At 37.9% G+C, this 26,984-nt stretch overlaps 1 protein-coding gene and 1 long non-coding RNA gene across 3 annotated transcripts in view; one reads left to right on the plus strand and one right to left on the minus strand.

Moving 5' to 3' along the window:
• Ddx59 (DEAD-box helicase 59) overlaps nt 1-26,984 on the minus strand; it is an 89,263-nt gene that overhangs the window by 55,651 nt on the left and 6,628 nt on the right. The window lies entirely within an intron of this gene.
• On the plus strand, nt 23,728-26,782 carry LOC110598663 (uncharacterized). 2 transcript variants are annotated; one of them, XR_013426463.1, is made up of 3 exons: nt 23,728-24,176; nt 25,362-25,464; nt 26,266-26,782. It is a non-coding gene; the product is annotated as an uncharacterized LOC110598663 (long non-coding RNA). The 2 variants fall into 2 exon arrangements; XR_005730731.2 differs by having other exon boundaries at nt 25,362-26,782.

A 26,984-nucleotide genomic window follows, 5' to 3' on the forward strand; every position in this document is an offset into this window, starting at 1 on the left:
AAGCAGAGACTAGGTAGGAAGCTTTCCCAGTATTCTGAAGGGAAACAGATGTTATTAGTACAAGTGATGAGTACAATTTACCCTATTGCTCCTCAGTGAGCAATACATTGGAAATCATATCGTCAGTGATTCTTACTTTGGTTTTTTAAACTATAACAATTATTCTACTCAGTGGGGACTAATACACCAAAATGTCCAAAGGAAATAATTGCTTTTCGTGTATCCTAATGAGATAGGGGGTCCTGGATTTTCTTTTACAGTTATTTTCAAGGTGAATTGTTAAGTTAAAGAACATGATTTAATGTTTACGTCTTTGCAAATTCTTTCACTTAAATAAATATTTAGATTAACTCTTTTCTTTCTTTTTTTTCTTTCCTTCTTTTGATACTGGGTATTGGACTCAGGGCACTGTATGACTGAGCTACATTCCCAGACCCTTTTATGTTTTATTTTGAGATAGGGTCTCACAAAGTTGCCCATGGCCGTCTCAAATTTGGCAGTACTCCTGCCTCAACTTCCTAAATTGCTGGGATTGCATGACAGCACCCGGCTAAATTTATTCTTGAATCAGAAAAAAAATTGTCATAGCCAAAAGTTCTGATTTGAAAATATGGTCAAAATATTCAAAACATTATTTTCATTAAAGGGAAAAAAATGAAGATTTTCTTTGAGGGGCTTGGATTATGGCTCAGCAGTAGAGCGCTTGCCTTGCACGTTTGAGGCACTGGGTTGGATCCTCAGCACCACATAAAAATAAATAAACAAAACAAATGTATTGTGTCCATCTACAACTAAAAAACAATTTTTTTCCTTTGGGTCTTCATTCCCTTTGAGGCTTTGTCTTCTTTCATAAAAGACTTGGCTTGATTTGTGCTTCTGCCCCAGACCCCAGGAAGCTGTCTGATGTAACAGATGCCTAAAGATGCAGAATCAGGAGACACAGCCAGACTCTGACTAACAGCATGATTTGGGACAAGTTGCCTCTCGTTAGGCCTCAGGCAGTCAAGTGTATTCACCCAACCTGGGGCTGGTGACCTGCCAAGCTCAGGATTCAATAGTAGTTGATGGGGTCTATTATTGAACTTAATGCAAATCTAAACAAAGAAAAATCTTCAGATGAATTAAGTATACTTCTAAATCATCTACATTTACTTACATATTTTTGTTAGGCAGCTTCTACATCTTATTTATTTATTTATTTATTTTTTCAGTGGGAGGAGGGTACCAGGGATTGAACTCAGGAGCACTCAACTACTGAGCCACATCCTCAGCCCTATTTTGTATTTTATTTAGAGACAGGGTCTCACTGAGTTGCCTAGCACCTCACTGTTACTTAGGCTGGCTTTGAACTAGAGATCCTCCTGCCTCAGCCTCTTGAGCTGCTGGGATTACAGGCATGTGCCTCCATGTCTGACTCCTGCTTCTTTTTTACTATCATATTTGCTGACAGCTAAGATGTGTCTTTCTCTCAGCTGTTATATCTCAACGTTATCCTGAATTTAAACAGCTCATATCATGGACAGGGAGAATGAAGCCGTGTGGGTCTTGTACATTTTCCTCTTTTTATTCTGCCCTTGGAACTGCTAGGTCCACTTTAGCCTACTGACTGTAGGACCTGTCTCACGGCAGGTGGAAAGCACGAGGCAGCGGAACTTCAAATTGGACCCACACTTCCAAATGAAGAAAAGACCACTACAAAAGCTGGCCAGGACCTTTGGATGTGGGGTGAACTGGGCAGGCATTTTTGTCTGCTCTGAGATGCCAGGGCTGGCATGAACCAGACATGCATCATTTAAAACATGCTGATGTGGAATTAGCAATGCCCAGGAAGGCTGTACTGAGGAGGATCTTTTGTTTGAAGATAGCGATGACTCAGTTTCTGAGGGAGAAAACAGGAATGATGAAGTGAATCCTCTGGATACCAATAGAGACAAAGGGCTTTCATCCTCCAGAGTTGGTAATTTTCTTGCTTTTGAAGAAGAAAGCTAAAATCTTTTTATCACCTCTTAGATGTTTTGTGACTGATTTTACTCCTTTTATATGCAGTGGTATACCAGTTTTTTTTTTTTTTGATTCATTCAATTTCCCCCCTTGGCTCATTAGAGTCTAATAATTCATTACATGAAAGAACATCACAACATAGATATCTTTTCAAATACATTACTTTTATTTTCCTTGTGACCTCCCCCCCACACATACTTTTTTTTTTTTTTAAACTTGAGATATTTGTTAGTTTGCATGAACTGGTACTAGGGTTCTTCATTTCAAGCTTCTCAAACAGATTTAGGTTAATCTCAGTAAAAATGAATTGACTGGAAGTTTATCAGGAGTTCATGGAATCAACAACAAGGTTTAGGACCCAGCTTTGGAATAGGCCAACTACAAAAATTTACCAAAATCCAGGAAGCAGAACCCAGAGGAGCTGTCTCATAGCAGAGGTCCTCTGTTCCCTCTGTGATGAGGGGGATGTCATCAACCCTGAGTGCTTTCGGTCTCTTCATGCCTCTGATCAAGATTCAGATTTGAGTGGAGAGGAATGGTAGCAATTTTGTTAGACTGGGTCCTCAGAGATGCGCAAAGATTGACATGCAAAGATTATTTTAGGAGAAAAACATGGGAGGAAAATGGGGAGGGATCTGGAAGACTGGGAGAGTCATTAGATCATGATGCAAGTTTGACCCTGAGTAAAGGAGAGAGGTTACAAAAAACAAAACAAAAACAGGGTGGACCATCCTAGATTCTGTGAAATCCAAGGAAAGTTTGGAAAGTCCTTTGGAGAATTCTCAAACCAAAGCCACCCATTAGAGGAGTTTCGTATCTCCTCAGAATGCGCTTGCTATATGGCCTGGGAGCAGCCAGAGAGGAATGTGATCTCTGGGCAAACATGGCCTTATGTCTCAGTGAGCAGCAGCTGACCCTGGTACCCTCCCCCTGAAAAAAAAAAATGTAGGAGCTGCTCAACAGAAATATATAAGTAAATATAGGTGATTTAGAAGTATACTTGTAGCTGGGGCAGTGGTGCCCATTCTGGTTAGAGCAGGGAAGTCCCTTGGTTATAGTATCAAAGATGAAAGATGTAATTAACCAAAAGGAAACGAGGTTCTGCTAGGAAGGGGAAATGTATGCCAGGGGACCAAGATACAACAAACTGCACTGCATGTAGCTACCTGTTAGAAATTCCTTCAACTTCTCATACTTTGCTACTTGTTTTGGGCCAACTTTAAAAAAAAAAAAAGTTATCTAGCTAGGGGCTGGGGCTATAGCTCAGTGGTTGAGTTCTTGCCTGGCATGTGTGAGGCACTGGGTTTGATCCTCAGCACCATATAAAAAAATAAATAAATAAAACAAAGATATTGTGTCTATTTACCAAAAAAAAAAAAAAAAAAAAAAGCAAATGTATCTAGCTAGGCTCAGTTGCACTTGTAGTCCCAGCAACTCAGGAGGCTGGGGCAGGAGAATCCCTTAAGGCTCATATCATGGACATGGAGAACGAAGCCGACTGGGTCTCCTACATCTTCCTATCCTTATTCTGCCATTGGAACTGCTAGTTCCACCTTAGCCTACTAACTGAAGGACCTGTCTCATGGCAAGTGGAAAGCATGGCACTTTCAATCTTTTTTCTTAAATAAGTAAATGGAGTTCTGCCAAGGTCAATGCTTGGCACCAGAATCACGAGCCACCACACAGCTTTGTAGATTCAAACAGCAATTCTTTATTCCAGCTCTCACACCACCTCCACACAGGTCCAGGGGCAATCGCGTTCTCCCGTCTCCCGCACAGTTCACCTACTCCACGAGGCTATCTCCCAATCCCATTTCAATCTCACAAGAACTCAATGGGAACAAGCAGCAGGAACACCCTAATCCCAGCAATAATCTTCAACTTCCAACTTCCCTAAAACCCATTATCTTAAACTAGCAACGCCTTAAACTCAAGGAGCCGGTTACTTCCTCAAACCTGATCAGCTCTAAACCCGGATCCGCCTTGGTCCTTGAGCAAGGTCACCTTATTAAAGCATGCATGCTATGTCCCATCGAATGTCCTCTAAGCAGCATGGGGTACGCTTGGCAAGGAAATTTCGATGCGTCATTCCTACTTGGTGATGGCCCTCAGCAGAGTTCTAGACCAACCAAGTAGACTTTGCCAGGCCCTGTCTTTAAAAAAAAAAAAGTACCTATTTCACCAACATTTACTTTTAGGACTTCATAGAGCTGGGTGCAGTGGTGCACACTTGTAATCCCAGCAGCTTGGGAGGTTGAGGCAGGAGGATCACAAGTTTAAAGCCAGCCTCAGCAACAGCAGGGCACTAAGCAACTCAGTGACACTCAGTCTCTAAATAAAATACAAAATAGGGCTGGAGATGTGGCTCAGTGGTTGAGGGTTCCTGAGTTAAATCCTGGGTACAAAAAAAAAAAAAAGATTTATACAAACTATATAGTGTATTGGAGTTTTCCTTTTAGTCATCAGTATTTGTTGAAATTTCTATTGGTATTTATTTTTTCTAGAATATGCATTATAAGTGTTCTATTTGTCAGTAAACATGTGTTTTCTTGCCTGTTACTGATATTCAACATTCAACATAAAGTTTTAGCTATGGTATTTTGTACTTAGGATTTAGTCAACTATTGGTGCATGTCTAGAAGATACTTAATTTTGGATCCTAGTATTGTGTATTATATTTACATGATTAAAATTAAAATGATTATTTTAAAAAGACTTCGAAATCACCTTCAGTGCATGTATCATTGCAAGTACTTAATTTTTCCAAAGAAAACTTTATTCGTAAAATTGGGGCATTTTAAAAAATTTTATTTTTAAACAAATAGAGCACAACTTTTCATTTCTTTGGTTGTAATAATGTAGAGTCACACCATTTATGCAATCATACTCATACATAGGATAAAAATGTCTGTCTCATTCCACCATCTTTCCCCTACACACCTCCCTCCATCCAAAGTTCCTTCATTCTTTCCTTGTCCCCCTTCCTCCACCATTAAGGATCATCATCACTTATCAGAGAAAACATTTGACCTTTGGTATTTTGAGATTGGCTTATTTTGCTTAGCTTGATATTCTCCAACTCTATTCATTCACCATGTAAATGCCATAATTTCATTCTTCTTTAAGGCTGAGTAATATTCCACAGTGTATATATATGATAGTTTCTTTGTCCATTCATCTATTGAAGGACATCTAGGTTGGTTCCACAGTTTAGGTATTGTGAATTGATCTGCTATAAACATTGAGGTGTCTGCATCACTGTAGTATGCTGATTTTAAGTCCTTTGGGTATAGACCAAGAAGTGGGATAGCTGGATCAAATGGTGATTTCATTCTAACTTTTCTAAGAAATCTCCATACTGCCTTCCAAAGTGGTCACACCATTTTGCAGTACCACAAGCAATGAATCAGTGTACCTTTCCCCCCACATCCTCGCCAGCATTTATTGTTGCTTGAATTCTTGATAATTGCTATTCTGACTGGAGATAAAATCTTAGAGTAGTTTTGATTTGCATTTCTCTAATTGCTAGAGATGGTGAACATTTTTTCATATATTTGTTGATCACTTCCTTAGCCCATTTATTGATTGGGTTATTTTTTTTTTTTTTTGGTGTTAAGTTTTTTGAGTTCTTTATATATCCTGGAGATTAGTGCTCTGTCTGAGGTGCATGTGGTAAAGATGTTCTCCCATTCTGTTGCCTCTCTCCACTTTATTGTTTCCTTTGCTGCAAAGAAGCTTTTTAGTTTGAATCCATCCCATTTATTGATTCTTGATTTTATTTCTTGTGCTTTAGGAGTCTTACTAAGGAAGTCAGGTCCTAAGCAGACATGATGAAAATTTGGGCCTGCTTTTTCTTCTATTAGGTACAAGTCTCTGGTCTAATTCCTAAGTCCTTGATCCACTTTGAGTTTTGTGCAGCATGGGAGATAAAGGTTTAATTTTATTTTGCTGCATATGGATTTCCAGTTTGACTAGCACCATTTGTTGGAGCATGTTTTATATGTCAACAAGTGTAGTGGCTTAGGAAAAGAAACCTTAAAACATTCATCAAACTTGCATTTAATATATCATGAAACTATAGTGATAAGCTAACTCAAAAATTAACAAGTTCCTAAGAATTTGGTGAGTAAAAATTAGTATTCTAAATTTGTTAGATAAATAGTGGAAAACATCAAGTGTACTCGGGAGGCCTGAGTAAAGTTGCTGGATCTCTCTGTGAAATTAAATAGGGGTCTTTTGATGAACTCATTGGCTTTTGTAGCAATTAAACTACAGATATAGAAATATAACAATCTTAGGTGACAGGCAGCTGTTTATATTCCATGCATTTAATATTTTCTACATATAAGTGCCATTTCTGAAACATCCAGTAGCACTGTGTGATCTGTGCATTTTACCTGAATAAGTCTGCCTTTTCCAAATAATATGTACAACAGAACTACCCAGTTGAGTTGTTGTCTCCTATTTCTGAGAACTGCCTCTCCCTTCCCACTCCTTGCTCATTGTTGGAGGTTGGTACCTGTCCCATGCAGCCAATCAGATTTTTTTAATTTTAGAGATTTAGATTATGACACTAGTCAAGATCACTTTCAGACATGTATAAGAAGTGATTTAAAGCCAGGGCCGGTTGTGAGATGTTTGGCCATGAGCACACTATAGCAAAGGTCTCCAGAGAAAGGCAGAAAAATCAAAGGCAACACAAGAAGCCATATATTTGGGCTGGGGTGGTGGCTCAGCAGTAGTGCACTCACCTAGCATGTTCGAGGCCCTGGGTTCAATTCTCAGCACATTAAAAATAAGTAAACAAAATAAAGGTATTGTGTTCAACTACAAATAAAGAATAAAAAAAAAAAAAAAGAAGCCATATATTCCCCAGTAAGAAGTATTGAGTCTAGTTTTTAAATTCCTGGTTCTAAGCTTTTCTGTAGTTCTATTCTTGGAGTTCCTTGTGATAAACCTAATTATGATGCTTATAAAAAACCCATTTTATAATATATATTTTTTTTCCTTTTTTTTATTGATTGTTCAAAACATTACAGAGCTCATGATATATCATCTTTCATACATTTGACTCAATTGGGTTTTGAACTCCCCAAATACATAATGCAGACTCACTTCTGTTACATACTCACATTTTTACATAATGGCATATTAGTGACTGTTGTATTCTGCTACCTTTCCTATCCCCTACTATCCCCCCTCCCCTCCCCTCCCCTCCCATCTTCCCTCTCTACCTCCTCTGCTGTTGTTCAATTCTCTCCCCTTTATAATATATATTTTAAAGATAGTTTGAGTAGTTTTCTATTATTTAAAATTTAAATAATAATAATTTAAATAACTGACCTGATTAAGGAAGCCTTTCATGTCATTGTGAATGAGTATTTAGAAGTGATTTTATCCAAGAATCATTTTTAAAACTTATTGCAGTTTTTTTATTAATATCTTTGTTTTATTTATTTATTTTTATGTGGTGTTGAGGATCAAACCCAGAGCCTCGCACATGCAAGGCGACTGCTCTACCGCTGAACCATAACCCCAGCCCATTATTGCAGTTTTTATTGTTTAGTATAGATGTACTTAATCAAAGTTGTATCTAAATGGACGTATTGGATATTGGCTATTGAAAAGAACAATATAATTTCATATATCTTACTTAAATGTATAAAAATTTTTAATCCATCCCATTTATTGTCAAATTGTCATATCCTGGTCTATCAAAAATATCCTCCTCTGAGCCAGGCGCAGTGGCACATGCCTGAAATCCCAGGAGCCTGGGAGGCTGAAGCAGGAAGATCATGAGTTCAAAGCCAGCCTCAGTAACAGGGAGGCCTTAAGCAACTCAGAAAGACCCCGTCTCTAAATAAAATACAAAATAGGGCTGGGGATGGGGCTCAGTGGCTGAGTGCTCTGAGTTCAATCCCTAGTACCAAAAAGAAAAAGAAAAAAATGCTCTTCTGAATATTGAATAGAAAAGTAATTCCAAATTTCCTTTAAAACATACTTTAGAATTTAGGTAAAACAATGATAATTGATATTTAACATTTAGAAATGAACTACAAAATGCATTAAGGTGGTTTTCCTCATCTCCCTTATTCTGTATTATAGGCAAGCACAACAAAAAAAACTTCTTTTGGTTAGGATTAGGATAATGGCAAAAATATTAATACTTCTTGTAATAGCTGACCTGTTGAGTTATTTAATTTTCAGGGCTGGGGGTGTGGTTCAGTGATAGAACATCTGCCTAGCATGCACAAAATTCTACATTTGATCCCACTACTAAAAAAAAGAGAGAGAGAGAGAGTGAGAGAGAGCGAGCGCACACTAGAGAGAGGAGAAAAAAAGGAAGGAAGGAAGGAAGCCAAAGCCAAACAAACTAAAGCCCCACAATTTTCCACGTAAATGTTATTAGAAGACACTTGAGTATCACGAGGGGGCAAAATTGAGATGTATGCAGTCGAGGGGAAAAATAAAGAATGTCCACGCGCTTCTGCCTCTTTCAATGCTTTATTCACTCAAAATACTCAATACGGTTTCACTCTATAGGTTCTTAATCAAGAAAATGACAATCCTTAATGCTAGGAACTGCAATAGACATAATCAGTTCACAGCAAACAATTCTAGATTAATTAATTCACAGCAAACAATTCTAGATTAATCTAAGCACTGCAAAACACACTTAATCATGATAGGCTAATGACAGACATTCCCTCTGCAAGCTAAGTTCAAAAGTCTTAAGCCTTAGGTTTTATGTCCAGCAGATGCACACTCAGACTGCGGTGATCAGGTTGGAACCAAGGCAGGCTTTTCCTGGGGTGGAGTGGACAATCGGTTGAGGAGAGGGTTGTAGGGAGAAGTTGCGACTCTCACCAAGGTCCAGGCGAGGTGGTAGAGTTTAAGAGCGGTGAGGATCACCCAGAGGCTCAGGAACGATGACAAGTGATGGGATGTCAGGTCCTCATCAGGCTCTCCAGCTCGAGTGCATCCTTGTTTCGGCTGGCTAAATCCCTGTTCACTGGCTCTATTATTTATTCTAAATTTTGGGACTTTTGATTCCCCCCCCCCTTGCTTCAATCCTTATCAGCTACCACTGGATTTCTCAGTGACATCATTTACCCTGGGGTCAGAAACATCTGGTCTGGTGGTCTCCACCCTGATCTTCTCGCCTTTTCCTCTTATCAGGCATGAACAGCCTGCCAGGGGCTTCACTCTGTTTATCAGGGTGAGGGGAAGTCACTTGTTTGAGGCCACACGGAATAGCTCTGTGGGTGTGCCTAGTGAGACTGCAGGTTTCAAACGGGAGTTTTTAAAATGGAGTTGCTTAGGCTCAGGCCTAAGGCCATCCTAACATTGAGTAATTATTTGAATAAATGTCCTAAGTTTAAATAAATATGAAATAACCTTACATCATTTATTTCTAACTGGCAATATTAGAGGATCTATCCTCAGTTCTTTGTAGGTGACATATATATCAAATGAGTCTGACTCAACATTTTGATAGAAAGCATCAGGATATTTTATGAACTGTTTACCAATGTCTAGTTTCTGTAAATGCTGCCTGCCTGGGTGGAACTCTCTGAATCTTGCCTGGTTTGGGACGCTACCCATTTCATGACTTGTTCTTTGTTCTTAGACACTCTGCTAAATTTAATTTGATTTAAGTTTTTTTTCCCTTTAATTCCATGGTCTATTCTCTTTTTGAAACTGTCTCCTTGCTTAGCTTCTTGAGAGAGAATATAATGAGGTGGCTGAGAACACAGGTTCTGCAGCTAGACTGCCTCACTTGAGGCTGGCTCCAAACCTTACCACCTGCAGTAACTATGTCAATATTGTTTAAATTTCTGTGCTTCAGTTTCATTGTCTTCACAATGGAAATAATACTACTTACCTCAAAGGGTTGTTGTAACATCTGAATGACTTAATACATGCAAAGCATTTAAATATAGGACTGACAGACTTTAAATAGCTTGTAAATGATTGCTGTTTAATCTAGTCACATTTCTGATTCATCTAGGAACTCCTGATTGGGCCTCAGTTGTCACCACAGGCTCCTCTTTTTCCCAGTTCACCAAGGATTTGGTTCACAACAATTCTCTTAAGGCTTCTTCTAACTTTAGATATCTCCCTACAGCAACTCTGTCCTTCAGATTAAATGACTGTTTACATTTTGATGGTTCTGTGGTTTAATCAGACATCCTAGCTTCTCTCAGGAGCTCCATTTTCCATTTTCAGATGATTACTACATCCAGAGGTACCACAGATACTTCCAACTCAATGTCAAAAGGCAAGTTAATTTCCTTCTTTCTAAACCTCATGTATTTCCATAACCAAGGAGAATGATAGAAATCAAGGAAGGGTGTTCATTACTAATTTGATAGAAGGTATTGTGACACTGTAAGCATGGCCTTGGGCCTTGAGCCTAAGCAACTCCATTTTAAAAATCCAGATTGAAACCTGCAGTCTCACCTGGCACTAACAGAGCCCCCCAGTATGGCCCTCAGGCACAAGCAAGTCACTTCTTCCCACCCTGATAACTCAGAGTGAAGCCTCTGGCTTGCTGTCCTCACCCTGATAAGGGGGAAAGGCGAAAAGATCAGGGTGGGACCACCAGACCAGATGTTTTAACCCTAGGGTAAACGATGTCACTAAGAGACCTGTTGGCAGCTGATAAGGGTTGAAGGTGGGGGGTGGGTGTCAAAAAGCCCCCAAATTTGGTATAAATAGTGGAGCAAATGAACGCACATTCAGCCAGCCAATACTGATATCCTCATGCTGAGAGCCTGATGAGGACCTGGACTGACATTGCAACACTTTTCCTCTTTTTGCCTGCTTTCTGCATTTTCCTCACCGCTCTCAAACTCTACACACGTCTTGACCCTTCTGAAGCCGCAACTTCTCTCTACGACCCTCTCCTCAACTGGCGGTCAGTTCCACCCCTGGAGAAGCCTGCCTTGGTTCCGGACCTGATCACCGCAGTCTGAGTGAGTGTGCATCTGCTGGACTTAAAGCCTAAGGCTTGAGACTTTTGATCTGACATTTGAACTTAGAATGCAGAGGGAATGTCTATCATGAGCCTATCATGATTAAGTGTACTTGCAGTGCTTAGAATTAATCTAGAATTGTTTGCTGTGAATTGATGATGTCTATTGCAGTGCTTAGCATTAAAGATTGTCATTTTCTTGATTAAGAACCTATAAAGTAAAAGTATATTGAGTGATTAATAAAGCATTGACAAAGACAAAAACTTTATTTCTCCCCCTCAACTGCATAAGGGGCACTCTAAGCCACAACTAAGCCACATTCCCCAGCCAAGAGCTTCTTGATTGCGGAAACAGATTAATTAGAAAGGGGTGCCTGGCAATATTGAGAAGCTAGTATCAGTCAGTCTTTCCATTGAACTACTCAGATTTACTGAGCTCTCTTCTTGTGGAGCTATCAAATGTGGAAAAGAAGGAGTCTCTAGACAATCTGTCTCTCTTGAATAAGAAAGGAACTTACAACCATTTTATGAACGCAAAACAGTACAAGATTGGAAAAGATATGCTAGGTAGATGATAATAAAAATAAATTTCCACACTTAAGACAAAAAGCAAGGTGGGTAACTATCCAATGATAAAAATAAAAATTTCCAGAAATATTTAATGATATTAAACTTATATGTATCAATATCACAGCCTCAGAATATAAAAAACAAAATTGTTCAAACTATGAGGAGAATGACAAATCAACAAGCAAAAAGGAAATTGTAATATCTCTCCCAATAACCAAAATACAAAGTAGACAAAAATTAGTCATAGGTGCTTGAAAAACAACACTTTTACAAATAGGCACGTACAGAACCTTGCCAAACATAATTAAATTCCATTTTCTTGGGCTGGGATTATAGCTCAGTGGTAGCACATTTGCCTAGCATGTGTAAGGCATTAAGTTCGATCCTCAGCACCACATAAATAAATAAAATATCGTGTCTATCTACAACTAAAAAAAATATGTATTTTTTTAATTCCATTTTTTCCAAAAACACATGGAAACTTTACAAAGTAGATCACAGAGGAGGCCACAATAAAAATCTCAACAAATATCAAAGAATCAATAATCAAACATAGGATGATCTCTTTCTAGGATGCAATTAACATAGACTCACTAACAAAATTAATGAAAAAAGATATGGGAGAAACAAAGAGAGAAACACAGATACACACAAACACACACACAAAAAATTTTTTTAAAGATTAACAAGATAGACACACTTCTGGCAAGGCCAAGCAGAAAATAAGAGAAAAAAAGCACAAAAAAGCAATATTGAGGAGGAGAAAGGAGACATAAATACACATAAAGCAGAAACAAGTAATGCCAAAATTCTAGGAGTAAGTTCACATCAATACATCTAAAATGTACATGAAATGGAAAAAATTCCTAGAAAATAACTATGATCTAAACTGATTCAAGAGAAATAGAATGCCTTAATAGATATTTGATCTTTAAATAAATAAACTCAAAGGTTAAAATTCTTCCTACAAAAACACTCTCAGGTCTAGATAGTTTCACAGAAAAGTTCTATCAAACCTTCAACGAAGAGATGACCCTTTTTTATATATTCTGTTCTAGATAATAGAAAAAGAATGTTTTTCAACACAATGTATGAAATCAGTATAATCTTTATGCCACAATCAGACAAAGAAAGGAAGTTTAGAGGTAATCTCAAGTATGAAAAGAAATAAAAATATATGGATGTAGCTCATGCCAGAATTGATAATATCCATGCATGGTTAAAGCAAAACAGAAATTCTTGGAATAAAAAGCAACTTCCTTAATCTGACAAAGGTTGCTCCCAAAACTCTGTATAAACAGGATACCCAACTGTGAGTTGTTAGAAGTACTTCTCTCAGTCAAGAACAATCAATCCATGAAAACCTATTTTCCCAACTTATTTTCATCAGCATACAGGAAGTTTGAGTCAGAGAGAGAGAGAGAGAGAGAGAGAGAAACAGACACAGAGATGCAGAGAGGAAGGAAGGAAGGAAGGAAAGAAGGGTACAAAATTTAGAAAGACAGAAAATAAACTAACAATCTCCAATTACCAAAATTATCATAGAAAATCCAGAAAATCAATGAATTATTAGAATTAATAATAGAGTTTTTCAAAACTGAGCTAAATTTTTTCCTTTTTTTTTTTTCTTTTTGGTATTGGGATTGAACCCAGAGGTACTTTACCACTGAGCAACATTCCCAGCCCTTTTTATTTTTTTATTTTGAGACAAGATCCTGCTAAGTTGCTGAGGCTGGCTCAAACTTGTGATTTTCCTTCCTCAGCCTCCTGAGTTGCTGTAATTACAGGTGTGTACCACCACGCCCAGCTGAGTTGTATTTCTATATACACCAATATAGCAGTATTGAAATCCGTAGGTAGGCATGGTAGCACAGGCCCGTAGCCCCAGCATTTGGAAGGCTGAGACAGGAAGAACACTTGAGTCCAGGGGTTTGAGACCAGGCTGGGCAACATAGTGAGACCCCATCTCAAAAACATATAAATAAATCCTTAAAATTCTTAGGAGTGAATCTAACAAAACATGTCATAAAATGTTTTAGAAAAAAATTCTGAAACTAACAGGAAGAAATGAAAGGAGACCACATCATTGCAGAAATATACCTTGTTCACTGGAAGATCCAATATTATAAAAATGTACCTTATTCTCCCAATTAACCTTGAATTCAAACTTCCAGCCAAAATCTCTGCAGAGTTTTGGTAAGTGGATTCTAAATTTGATATAAAAAGATGATTTTGAAGAAAAAGAAAAAGGAAAAAATGTTTTCTGTACCAAAAAAAGATCACTTATTAGAAAGCTATGAAACTATGGCTGTGGCATTAATGCAGGGAAGTGCATCAACAGCACTAAATAAAGTATCGAAAAATAGGACCTTTCATACACGAAACCTGCATACAACATTAAAATCAGCAGGGAAAGGAGAAACCTGTCAATAATCAGAGCCAGAAAAAATGATTAATTATATGGGAATTAAAATTAGACACCTACCTCACAAAATCTACAAAGGAAAATTCTCTGTAGAATAAAGATGACAGAAAAGCAAAATTGACAAAGGATATGAGCAGGCGAATTGCAGAAAAAGAAATTCAATTAACACAAAATTAAAATGCTCAGATTGACTCATAATCAGAGAAAGGCCAATGACAACCAAACTGAACTAGCATTTCATTCTACCAGAAAGTCTGACGATGTCATCAAACACTGGCGTAGATGTGGAACAGAAGAAATTCATGAGCTGCTGGCAGGACCATAGATTGAATCAGCCACTTTGGACAGCAATGTATGTGCATGTTCATAATTCTTAGCAACTCTCACACATGTGTGCCCAAGGAAGCAATTACAAGACTTACCAATTCTAACACCATTTGCAACAGTGAATACTTAGGAACCATCTAAATATCTACTAACAGTAAAGTGGATAAATTGTGGCATACTCATAAAAAATTTTTACAATAATCAAGATAAATCAATTTGGGCAGGGCTGGGGCTCAGCAGTAGAGCAATCACTTGCCATTTAAAAGGAGTTTGAGTTGATCCTCAGCATCACCAAAAAAAAAAAAAAAAACAACAACAAACTAACTTGATCTAAATGTGCCAACATAGATAAATCTCAATATTCATGGAAAGATGGTACGATAACATTCATATGAAATTTAAAAGCACAGTGAGTTTTATTTGTTAAACCTTCATATGGAATAAAATTATAAAGAAGTGAAAAAAACATCTGGTTTATTACACTGTACACGTGTTAGTCAAGGGGTGAAAACATAGTTTGCTTGGAGATGTACATATTCATAACTCTTATCACCTCCTTCACATGTGCCCAAGAATATATGGCAGTGGGGGTGCCTGTCAGTCGTAGAGCAGAAGTCCTGGGTTCAATCTCGGGGTGGGGCACAAAGTATTTAGATTTAACATAGGTCAAGATTTTAAAATTATTTTTGTAACTTGCTGGAGATTGAACCCAGGACCTTGTGCATGTAAGCACTCTACCAACTGAGCTACATCCCAGCCCTTGAAATATTTCAATATAAGAACATTTTAAATATGGTAAAATCAGGACTGGGGTTGGGGCTTAGCAGTAGAGTGCTGACCTAGCATGTAAGAGACCCTGGGTTCCATCCTCAGTACCACATAAAAATAAATAAATAAAATAAAGGTATTGTGTCCAACCACAACTAAAAAGTAAATCTTTAATAAATAAATAAATAAATCAGATAAAATCAATCCTGCCTGACTTATACCTTCAAATCTTTTCATTATCATCTTTATATAGTATGCATGATGTTAGATATGTTTTTCTACTATTGTGAACCTGAGTAAAAATGGCCTATGAAATACTAATTTCTTTTTTTTGGTGATGCTGGGGGTTGAACCCAGGGTCTTGTGCATGCAAGGCAAGCACTCTACCAACTAAGCTATATCCCCAGCCCCCTGAAATATTGATTTAATAACAATTTTTTTTTCTTGGTAACAGGAATTGAACTCAGAGGCACTAACCACTGGGCCACATCCCAGCCCTTTTTTTTTTTGTTGTTAATTTTATTTTTAGATCATTTTATTTGTTCTAATTAGTTATACATGACAGTAGAATGCACTCTGACACAGCAAACATATATTTTATTAGAGACAGAGTCTCAGCGAATTGCTCAGGGCCTCCCTAAATGTCTGAGTCTGGCTTTGAACTAGGAATCCTCCTGCCTCAGCCTCTGGAGTCGCTGGGATTACAGGCGTGCGCCACCGTGCCCAGCACATTTCTTACTTATAACAACAACAACAAAAAGCACATTTATTACGTAATGCAGTGTTAGTTCCATTTGGAATCTAGTAAGGAACTCATTTGAAAGTAATTGCTTCTCTAGGGTTAAGAGTACAGACAGCAGTATTTAGAACAAATGAAGGAATGATCAAGGAAAAGGTGAAACAGACCGAGGGTAGAGCTATTTGACATAAACTGCTGAGGAACCAGCAGACAGTAAGCAGAAGAAAAAGGAAAAGAACTAAAAGAAGTGCATGCGCAAGACGACAGTGACAGAGTAAAGGCCACAGTTCTTTATGGAGGCGAATTTAGGGCTTGGGTGTAGCTCAGGGAAGAGTGCTTGCCCCATGGGAGTGGGAAGGGAGAAAGGGTAGACTCCAGCTAAATGGGACTTTATTACTGAGGCCATAGAATTTTGTCCTTACTGTGGTCTTCTTCAGCACCTTATTGCAGAATGAGGAAACTGAAACTGAGGGAGTTTCGAGTCCATCCCCCTGCACCCGCCTCGGCAGTGAACTTGGGAGCTAAAGTAGAACTCACCCCGACTTGAAGGCGTCTGGGGGGGGTGATTCTTCCGCTTCAAGCTTCACATGGGTCTCCACATGCGGTGAAGGGGTGCTGGGGGAGAGTGGGGTGTGAGAGAGGAACACCAAAGACTCAGCGCAGGAAAACTACAGAAATAGTGGCCGCAGGGTGACATGATCATTAACTTTTTATGTCTGTATAATCTTGTTTTTAAGTCTTAAAAAAAAAAAGAAAAGTCCTGTGGGGCATGATTCTGCTGTCCTAGGTATTTTAATGGACAAATGATATGGAGAATTTAATGGAGAACTAAAAATGGAACGTTGTCAACTTGTGTGTGTGTGTGTGTGTGTGTGTGTGTGTGTGTGTGTGTGTGTGTAGGGGGGGATTAGAACCCAGGGTCTGTGCTAAGCATGTGGTGGGCATGCCTGTAATCCCAGCGACTACGGAGGCTGAGGGAGAAGATCACAAGTTCCAGGTCAGCCTCAGCAAGTTAGTGAGTCCCAAGCAATTTAGCTAGACATTGTCTCACAATAAAAAAGGGAAAGGGATGTGACTCAATGGTTAAGTACCTCTGGGTTCAATCGCAGTGCAGAATGAATGAATGAATGAATGAATAAAATCACATGCTACACCGCTAAGCTACAGCCATATGTACCAATCTATTTTGTGCTATCTTTATTGTTTTGTCCAGTAGAAAATTTTCCCTAATAGTCCTTGACAGTACAGTAAGAATTAAAGAGGAATCTTTTCTCATGAGACCCTAAAATAAGATTACAATCCACAAAGAAGGAATGACTCTATCAACAATCCCATTTTGATCACTTATTCTTTTTTTTCAGACTGAAATTATGAAATTTGAAAGTAATGGTTTTTAATGTTTGATTTTCTAATTAAGAAGTGATTATGGGGCTGGGGTTGTAGCTCAGTGGAACAGCGCTTGCCTAGCATTTGTGAGGCACTGGATTTGATCCTCAGCACCATATAAAAAACAATAAATAACATAAAGGTATTGTGTCCCTCTACAGCTAATTTTTTTTTTTTTAAAGAATGATTATGTGCTTGAAGACAGAACACAAAATCAAAGAAAACAAGCCAATTGGTTGTGCAACACGTGGAACTTGAATTTTCTTAGTTTTATTAAACACAAATTGTTTCCTAATGAATCTATGTGCTGAATGAAGTTCTGATCTGTAAAAAGTCTGGTACATAAGATGATGCCAGGTATCGTGTTGTTTCTTTCTACGCCTTGGGGTTTTCCTGACAAACCTCACTGACAGCTGTAGTGACCTCGAGTTTCCCTGGTGAGACTCAAGCATCAAGTGGCTGACTAGACTTCTGAATAAGTCTTTGTTTAAGCAGACGCAGATTCATGCTGCAGGGAGGGCATAGTCCTGCCCGACATTTGCCATTTAAACCTCCCTTGGCTGAGATTTAAAACTTGGCTGGAACACTTTATTCATCATACAACTTGGTTTCAAAGGATTACTTTTTACAAATTCAGAAAACATGTACACACACACACCAAGTAAAACAAATCAAACATTTCATGTACAACCTGATTTTCTCCCTCCACAAGTTGTGTTCTCACTTTGGGAAAGGATGCAATTAGCAGAGTGGGTGTTTTCAACAAGACCTTTGATTAAAAACCAATCATACTTTTAGCATTTGTTACATAATGCAGTGTTAGTTCCATTTGGAATCTAGTAAGAACTAAGACATTTGCTTGGAAAAAGTGAGTAGTTTATTTTCAGGGAATTTTCTCAAAGAAAAAATAACTGGGATTCTACTGAATCTGTTTTTTTTTTTTTTTTAAACACCACCTTGTAGTAAAAAAATCTCTTAATCTAAACTACAGTAATTAATTTATTTTAAAAAATAATGCTGCTGGGCTGGGCATGGTGGCTCATGCCTGTAATCCCAGCAGCTCAGGAGCCTGGGACAGGAGGATCGAGAGTTCAAAGCCAGCCTCAGCGACTGCGAGGCACTAAGCAATTTAGTGAGACCCTGTCTCTAAATAAAATACAAAATAGGACTGGGGATGTGGCTCAGTTGAGTGCCCCTGATTTCAATCCCTGGTACTACTACTACTACTAATAATAATAACGCTGCCTGGAGTAGTTGCATATACCTGCAATCCCAATAGCTGGGAGGCTAGGGCAGGAGGATTGAAAGTTGGGAGGCAGCCTCAGCAATTTAGTAAGGCTGTGAGACCCTGTCTCAAAATGAAAAATAAAAAGGGCTGGGGATGCACTTCAGTGGTAAACTCTCCTGGGTTCAATCTCCGGTACCAAAAGAAAAAAAAAAAAAAGGCAAAACCTAACATTTTTGGAACTTCCATGAAACCCCGAGTAACACTAACGTGTTACAGAACTCAGGGTTGAAAGAGACTTCTGAGGTCACCGAGTCCATCCTTCCAGGGAGCGGAACTGTCCCCGGCATTGTTTTTTTCGGCACTTTCTCTAGTCCCATGGAATGTCTGAAGCAACACAATACAGTTCTTTGAGTCACAGATTTTTTTTGTGACATTTCATTAGCTGGAGTGATGCTGAGTGGAAATGACTTTTTTTTAAATTGAATACTACTTGTAAGTGTCATTACAAAATTTAAAATCAAGGCAGTGACACTTTTTTTTAACGTTTGCGTTCTATTTGGAGGTATGTTAGGTGTGTGTGCCACTTTTAGACTTAGCATTAGTTCAAACTTTTACTACAGTTAGTTATTACATTTCAGGAGAGTGAGCTCTAATGGAGTCCTATTATAGCACATAATACTTTAATATTTTTTTGCTTTTTTTTTTTTTTTTTTTTGATCCTGGGTATCGAACCCATGGGCACTTTTTCACTGAGCTGCATCCCCAGCCCTTTTTATTTTTTATTTTGAGACAGGGTCTTGCTAGGTTCCTCAGGCTGCCCTTGAACTTACAATCTTCCTACGTTAGCTTCCTCAGTTGCTGGAATTATAGGTATGTGCCACCATTGAGGTTTTATTGATTTATCACCTACAATTATTCCAAGAAATGATGTCTTCTCTGCAATTACATATTTAATTGAAAATGATGAAAAATATTTCATTGACAGAAATAAATTACCTCAAGATACAGCACATACTGTAACTTGATGAATCCTAGTGAATAATTGCTGAGATATCTATTTTAAAAAGCATAAGACAATTGTTACTTATGTGAATAACAGGTGTAAATAAACAAATTGAATTTTAATCATTTATAAATTATAAGCGTATCATTTGTCTTTTCTTAACATTCTTTGAGTTTAAAATAGAATGGACAATTCTGCAATCGATTTCACAACACCAGTGCAAACTTCTTGAAAAGCAGTAACAAGTAGCTTTTCCTTTGGGTTTTCAGCTCTTCATCCCACCTGTCAGCAAATTTTCTTCTTGGCAAAATTTATTTAGGGTTTGTGAGTCCATTCTTTTTGTTCGTTAATAAAAATCAGATATATAATTTGATTTCTTCATGTAACTGCTTTACAATATAGTTGATTCTAAATATTCCCTAATGCAGGACTCTTTAATTGCTATTTCTAGAAAAGATCATTGAATCTGGGTGGTGCTCACCCACAATGGGTACAAAAGTGAGCCAAGAACCTGATGCAGGTATGAGAGTTTTGATGTTGACTGTTCTTAAAGGCCCATGTGTGAACTTGGTCTCCAGGAGGTCTGTTAGGAGGTAGTAAAGAAAGGCTTTGTAGAAGGTCTTCAGATCGTTGGGGGAATGCCCTTGAAGGGAATTGTGGGACCCTCCACATCTTCCTCTACTCTTTACTTTCCATCTTGTGATCAGGTAAGTGGTTTTGCCCTACCACATACTCCCTTCATAATATGCTGCTCCACCCAGGCCCAAAGGAACAAGGCCGATCACTCATGAACTGGAACCTCTAAGACTGTGAATTAAGATAAACCTTTGTAAGTTCTCTTTATAAGTTGATTAAGTCCAGTACTTTGTTGTAGTAACAAAAAATTAACACAGATGGGTTGGGAAGAGGGGGTGGAGTATTTAAGTTATCACAAATAACTCTGCATCACGGAAGTGAATTTGAAAGGAGATATGTAATCATCAAACTGTTTCTTTTGGGTATAAACTGGGGAGTGGGATAGCTGGATCAAATGGTGGTTTCATTCCAAGTTTTCTAAGGAATTTCCATATTGATTTCCAGAGTGGTTGCACCAATTTACAAAATAATGAAATATGTCATTTGCAGGTAAATGAATGGAGTTGGAGAATATCATGCTAATCGAAATAAGCCAATCTCCCTCCAAAACAAAGGACAAATGATCCACAGTGGTGGGGCGGGGGATGGGAAGACGAGAGAAATGGAGGAATTTTGGATTGGGCAGAGAGGAGTGAAGAGGGGAGGGGGCATAGGGGTGGGAAGGATGGTGGAGTGAGATGGACATTACTAACCTATGTACATGTATAATTGCAAGTATGGTATACTCTGTGTCATGTACAGCCAGAGAAATGAGAAGTTGTGCTCCATTTGTGTACAATGAGTTGAAATGCATTCTGATATCATGTATAATGAATTATAACAAATTAGAAGACAGTTTTCTTTTTACAAAAAAAAAAAAAAATCCAGAATAATTGACACTATTTTTTTTTTTTAAGCTGGAGATCAAATCCGAGACCTCATACATGATAGGCATGTACTCTACCACTAAGGTACACCTGCAACCTAAATGCAGCTCTTTTTATTATTATCTTATTGGGAAGAGGAAAGAGAGAGAGGGAGAAGGAGAACAAGGATAAGGCAGAAAGGCAGAGAGGTGAAAATGTCACGCAGAGCCGGATGCAGGGCATATACCTGTAATCCCAGAGACCCTGCAGACTGAAGCAGGAAAATCATGAATTTGAGACCAGTCTGGGCAATTTAGCCAGACCCTCTCTCAAAATGAAATGAAGGGGAGGGAGTGAAATGAAATATGATTGGGGATGAAATTCAGTTGGTATAGTATTTGCCTAAACATGTGAAAAACCCTGGGTTCAACCCCCAGTACCAAAATAAAATAAAATAAAATAAAAACGGTGTTACTTAGTCAAACTAGTTAAAAATAATAGCCACAAAAGAAAATTTGTGGCAGCAGAAGCTCTGATATGTGGACAAAAACATTGTACAAAAGAAATCAAATCTTTTTTTTATATATTCACCCAGAAAAGAACTAATATCAATAAAAATATTCTCAGAAAAACAGCAAAAGAAAATGCAAAAATGGGAGTAGTTTCAGAGTGGAGAAAATTGATTAAACAATCAGCTTAATGGCACTCAGTCTGAAAACCATTCTTCACAATCAACATTGTTGGAATAATTCTGATTAAAATGCTTGTGTAAGTACCTAGAATAAAACTTTTTTTTTTTTTTTTGGTTGTTTTGTTTTGTGGCACTGGGATTGAATCTAGAGGTGCTCTACCACTGAGATACACCCCAAACCCTTTTTATTTTATTGTGAGACAGTATCTCGTTCTAGTGAGACATTTATGTCCCAGGCTGTCCTTGAGCTTGTGATCTTCCTGATTCAGCCTTGGAGTAGCTGGGATTGCTAGTGTGTGTCACTGTGCCTGGCTATAAAACTATTATTGAGATCAAAATGGTGGAGCCTGGATATTCTAGAGACAAAACTTTCACCACAATATCTCTATCTCTATATCTCTCTATATATGTATCCACTTTGGGGTGGGGTTGCTCTGGAGAAAAGGCTTTTCTAAGGCTGATGTCTAAGGCAGGAACTGTTAAAGAAAACACGAACCGATCTGACGACAGAAAAACAAGTCCAACCCAAATCGCTGTAACTAACACTAAAAGAGAAATGAAAAACCAGGGGAAGTGACTGCCTTTGACAAAGGGCTGATATATTTAATATATAACATGTCTTTCTTGCTAAAGGTGAATAATGAAAAAATGAGAAACTGGTTTCATATGAAGAAGAAAAAAGCAAATAAAATTATGAATACATCTTTAACATTACCAGTCAGCAATTAAAATATAAATTTAAAAAAAAAAAAAAACACATTTTCTTGCCGGGTGCATACCTGTAATCCCCGTGGCTCTGGAGGCGGAGGGAAGAGGATCACAAGTTCAAAGCCAGCCTCAGCAACTCAGTGAAGGCCTAGGCAATTTAGCGAAACCCTCTCTCAAAATAAAAAATGAAAAGGGCTAGGGATATTGCTCAATGGTCGAGCTCCCTGGGTTCAATCTCTGGTACCAAAACAACAACAACAACAACAAATCTATTCTTACACATTGCTGTTGTAAACACAAAAATGTATACAACCTATCCAGAGGGAAGTATTGCATATAAATCTAAAAACTCATAAAGATGACTCAGTAGGTTATGCTTACAAATTTATCCACATCTAAGAATAATCAGTGAGGTGGGCAAAGACACATTTAAAAAGGTATCCCTTCCAGCATTATTCATAAAAGCAAAAGCAGAATAACAAAAATATACTATAACTGAGGCTTGGTTAAAGTAAAAAAATTGATTCATTCATACAACGAAATTCTATTATTCATTAATTTAAGGTTTTAGGTGAATACTTACTGATATCAAAGAATATTAATATTGTTATTTGAAAGAAATAGATCACAAATGGGATGTACAGGACACCATTTGGTACAAAACAGAAAGATATGTAAAGGATCTCTGTGGAGGATGAAGCTACTGTTGACTATTTATTCCATTTGTTTTTCTATATTTTCTAAGTTATATAAGTGAATCTGGATTGTTTTCATTATTAGAAAAAAATTGTGATTCTTTTATATATTAAAAAACATGTTTGGTCATACCTAGAAGGTGTTCTAATTTTTTTGTTTAATATTGACGTAGGATTTCCCCAAGTTATTTAAACTGTTTTTTCTCTTTTTGATGAAAAAAATAACATACTTAATAGCCAAGATTTGGGGACAAGCTGTAGCTACTACCAGCTCCTGTCCAGCCCACCCCCACATCTCTGCTGCCATCTGGCATTCCTACCCTCATTCTAACAAGTTAATCAGAACAGCTCGGCAGCTCATGGAAGGGAAACAATGAAACTCATTTCAAACAAAACAAAAAGTTAAATGATGTACAGAAATACAACCTCTTTGGATCAGTCCCTTTATGTGAATATTAAGATGTTCACGCAAGATGTTGTGGGGAGATAACGGTTTGCTTTATACATACATCCAGACAGTTCTTAGATTTCTAATCTTACTTGCAAACAAATAAAAATTGCCTAATTTTATCTTAAAATGGTTGTTGCTATTCTGAATTGTGCTCATTTACTTTAATATGCAAACCTATTTTACAATGCAGTGAAAAACGAGCTTAAGCAGATTTAAAATGGATTAGGAAAAGCATTAACGCATTTCTTCTATTTTTAAAGATGCCTCTTTAGTTTGGAAGTGTGAAGGGCTATCTCAGTACATTTTTAATCCCCTTCACCTTTTGTTGCTTTTCTCTTCTTTCCAATTTCAGCTTTCATTTTGAATAACCTATTTTCTTTTTTTTTTATATTCATTGTTTAGTTGTAGTTGGACACAATATATTTTTTATTTTATTTTTATGAGGTACTGAGGATTGAACCCAGAGCCTTGCACATGCTAAGTAAGGGCTCTACCACTGAGCCACATCCCCAGCCCAGGAATGTAGTTTTCACATGGCATAAATTCTAAATTCCACAAAGAACATCATTTTGGATGCCACAAGCTTTTTCCTTTTCAAATTCTCAACATTAAGCTGTAATTTTTCCCTTCCAGTTTTCTTCAGAACCTTTAAATGAACAACATAAGAAACCAAACAGAAAGATACATTTCTTGGATCTAGAAAATGAGGAGGAAGATGGAGAACAGGTGAGAAAATGAAATCAGGGAAGGAAGCCTCTGTTTTGTTTCTGTTAATCAAAACTGCATGTTTGTAGTTGGAAATTACATAATTTAACTGGGATCCTAACTAAAAAGATCAAATATCACCAAAAAGTGCAGTATAGGGGCTGGGGCTGTAGCTCCGTGGTAGAGTGCTTGCCCAGCACCTATGAGATGCTGGTTCTATCCTCAGCACTACATAAAAATAATTTAATAAAGATATTGTGTGTGCCTCTACAATAAAAAAAAAGTGCAGTATATTTTTCAAGCTATCCAAAGGTCACAATGAAAGGAGCAAAATGACCCTTTCCTGTGAACCACTCATGGATCCAAATCTATTTTGAAAGCAGTTCCACAAATGTTTCAACCTAATTCCTAACTAACATTTTAAAGGAAGACTTAATTTGTATTTTTAGAGACTAAAAAAGAAGGAAAATTTAGTCTATATATGCCATTGACTTGTTCAAATACCAACATGTTTCCACAGCAAATACGTGTACACATAATTTTTTTTTTTGCTTTGTTTTTCTGAATGCTATTAGGAGCTGGGTTTTGTTGTTGTTTTTGTTTGTTTGTTTTTTCCCCCAGAAGCTAATCAGAACAAAGTCACTTAGTTCAGTTATCAGAATACTGGTGTGCAGACTTTAGAATTTTATGAAGCAACCAAGTTTCCCTGAATGAACGACTGAATTGGAGAGAAGTGAATATGAGGTCATCAACTTTATTTTTTATCAAATGAGGATTCACCAAAATTCGACCATCATTTACAACTCCTGTTATTTCATAAGAGAAAGGACTTTTTAACGGGGGGCGGGGGGGGGGAGCCAGGAAGGAAATAATCTCATCATAAAAAATTATCCTTTGAAGGAAAAATATCAGTTTTATTTAAAAAAATTATATTTTATCAGAATGAAGTCCAATAAAAAATAATAGACCAGAATTTAGGAATCTTTGGTATCACTCATTTTTAAATTCCCATATAAGCTAGTTAAGTTACACTGATATATTTCACGGCCCTAGGATGTGTGCTAATGTGATTTTTTGTGGTTGTTATACCTGTTAATTCACTGATTCTTGCATTTATTCAATAAATACTTCCAGTGGCCTATTATATATTAGACATTGCCAGTGATTATAGCAGAATAAGATGATCTCTTTCCTTATACTGCACAGAAAGGATTATAATTCAAGATGAAGCATTCCATAAGAAAGCACAAATGAGTCCAGACAGCCACAGGTGGGCCAGAGAAAGATTCATGGAAGAGGTGCATTGAAGGTAAATACTGAATGATGAGAAGATTTCTGTAGCTTATGTCGGGCTCTCAAAGGGCTTTACAGAGGGAGATTAATAAAATTAGCCAAACCAATAATCCCTGCAGAGGATTAAGTGTGTTCAAGGTCCTGAGAATAGCTCAGCTTGCTATGTATAGGACAGTAGCAGAGAAACACAAATGGAAAGGCCATTTTGTTGAGGATCTTGAAAGTCAAGGCCAATGTTCGGATTGTATCTGGTAAGCAAGCAGGGTAGGGGAATGGAGGAATTCCTGAATTAGAAATCAGGAACCATAAATCTGAGCATCAGCTCTGCTCATTCTCATGAAGCTTTGAGGAATGCCCTTAATCTCTCTGAGCCTTCATTTGCAACCTATAAAATGAGGTTAATCTCTACGTTACACGCTATTTTGTGATTAAGTGAAATAAAATGCAATATATGAAAGACCTGGGACAATATCAGACACATAACATGAAATCACTAAAGTTTTCTGACTGAAGATATTGGATCATCCAAATTCTGGTAACTTATAAATCCAAAAGGAAGAGAATGAGCAGCAGTGAGTGAGAAGAAATGAGACATTTTAGGGAATGGAAAAGAGTAATTGGAAGGGAGAGATAACTGAATTTCTTGGACAGGGTGGGATGAGAGAGGGAGGTTTCCAGGAGGACATATTTTAAGCAGAGAACGGTATCATTAGCTGCATTGTGGAGATTGGACCAGAGAGAAATCTGATGAGGATTTTTGTTTTGTTTTGTTTTGTTTTAATCTGGTTGAACTGAAGTGGCACCCCTTTCTCCACAGAAAAGCCCTCTTAACCATGGCTGATTTTAGGACTGTCAGCAAAAGAGTCTCTGCAAAAGAGTCCAATGTAGATAAACTTCCTATTTTCATGTCACCCTGTTTACTTGGCTACTGGCCGAGAAGATACCAGCACTCCAGGTGCCGGACACCCCCTTACTAGTTTTTCACAAACGTATCCAGTATAGTACTGAAGAAATGTGCAAACAAGGCCTCTGGCCTTGAGCTGGGCTTCACAGAGATGTCTACATTTTTAAGATAAGTTACAAATGGGCCCATGGTAACAGCAGGCAGGAGAAGGAAAGAAAGAGGAGATGAAGTTCTTTCCTTCTCAGATGTTGTCCTTGAAGAGTTAACTTGCCCAGAACAGTGAAAGAAAAAGCTGCTTTTATGTGAACTTCTGCAGACTGTGATCTTCTGAGCCCCTCCCCTTACACGCTGGGTTCAGGGGATTGATTGATTACAGCGAAGGCTGTACCCTCTGAACCTGGCTGCAGCCAAATAAAACTGTTTCCTGCTATCTTCGGTGTCTTGCCTCATTTGTCCCTACAACAGAACTAGAGATGCTAGGACTGTACCAGAAGATGGTTTAAGGGCTGAGACACAGATGAGGGAACTGCCTGCCCAGGGACAAGAGCTGAAGCCATAAAAGTCACTGTGATAGCGAGGGAGGCAGGAAAGCAAGGACTGAGTGTCACCTGGGGAAGGCCAGCAAACAAAGG

This window comes from Ictidomys tridecemlineatus, chromosome 10 (assembly GCF_052094955.1).
Source record: "Ictidomys tridecemlineatus isolate mIctTri1 chromosome 10, mIctTri1.hap1, whole genome shotgun sequence".
Lineage (NCBI taxonomy): Eukaryota > Metazoa > Chordata > Mammalia > Rodentia > Sciuridae > Ictidomys > Ictidomys tridecemlineatus.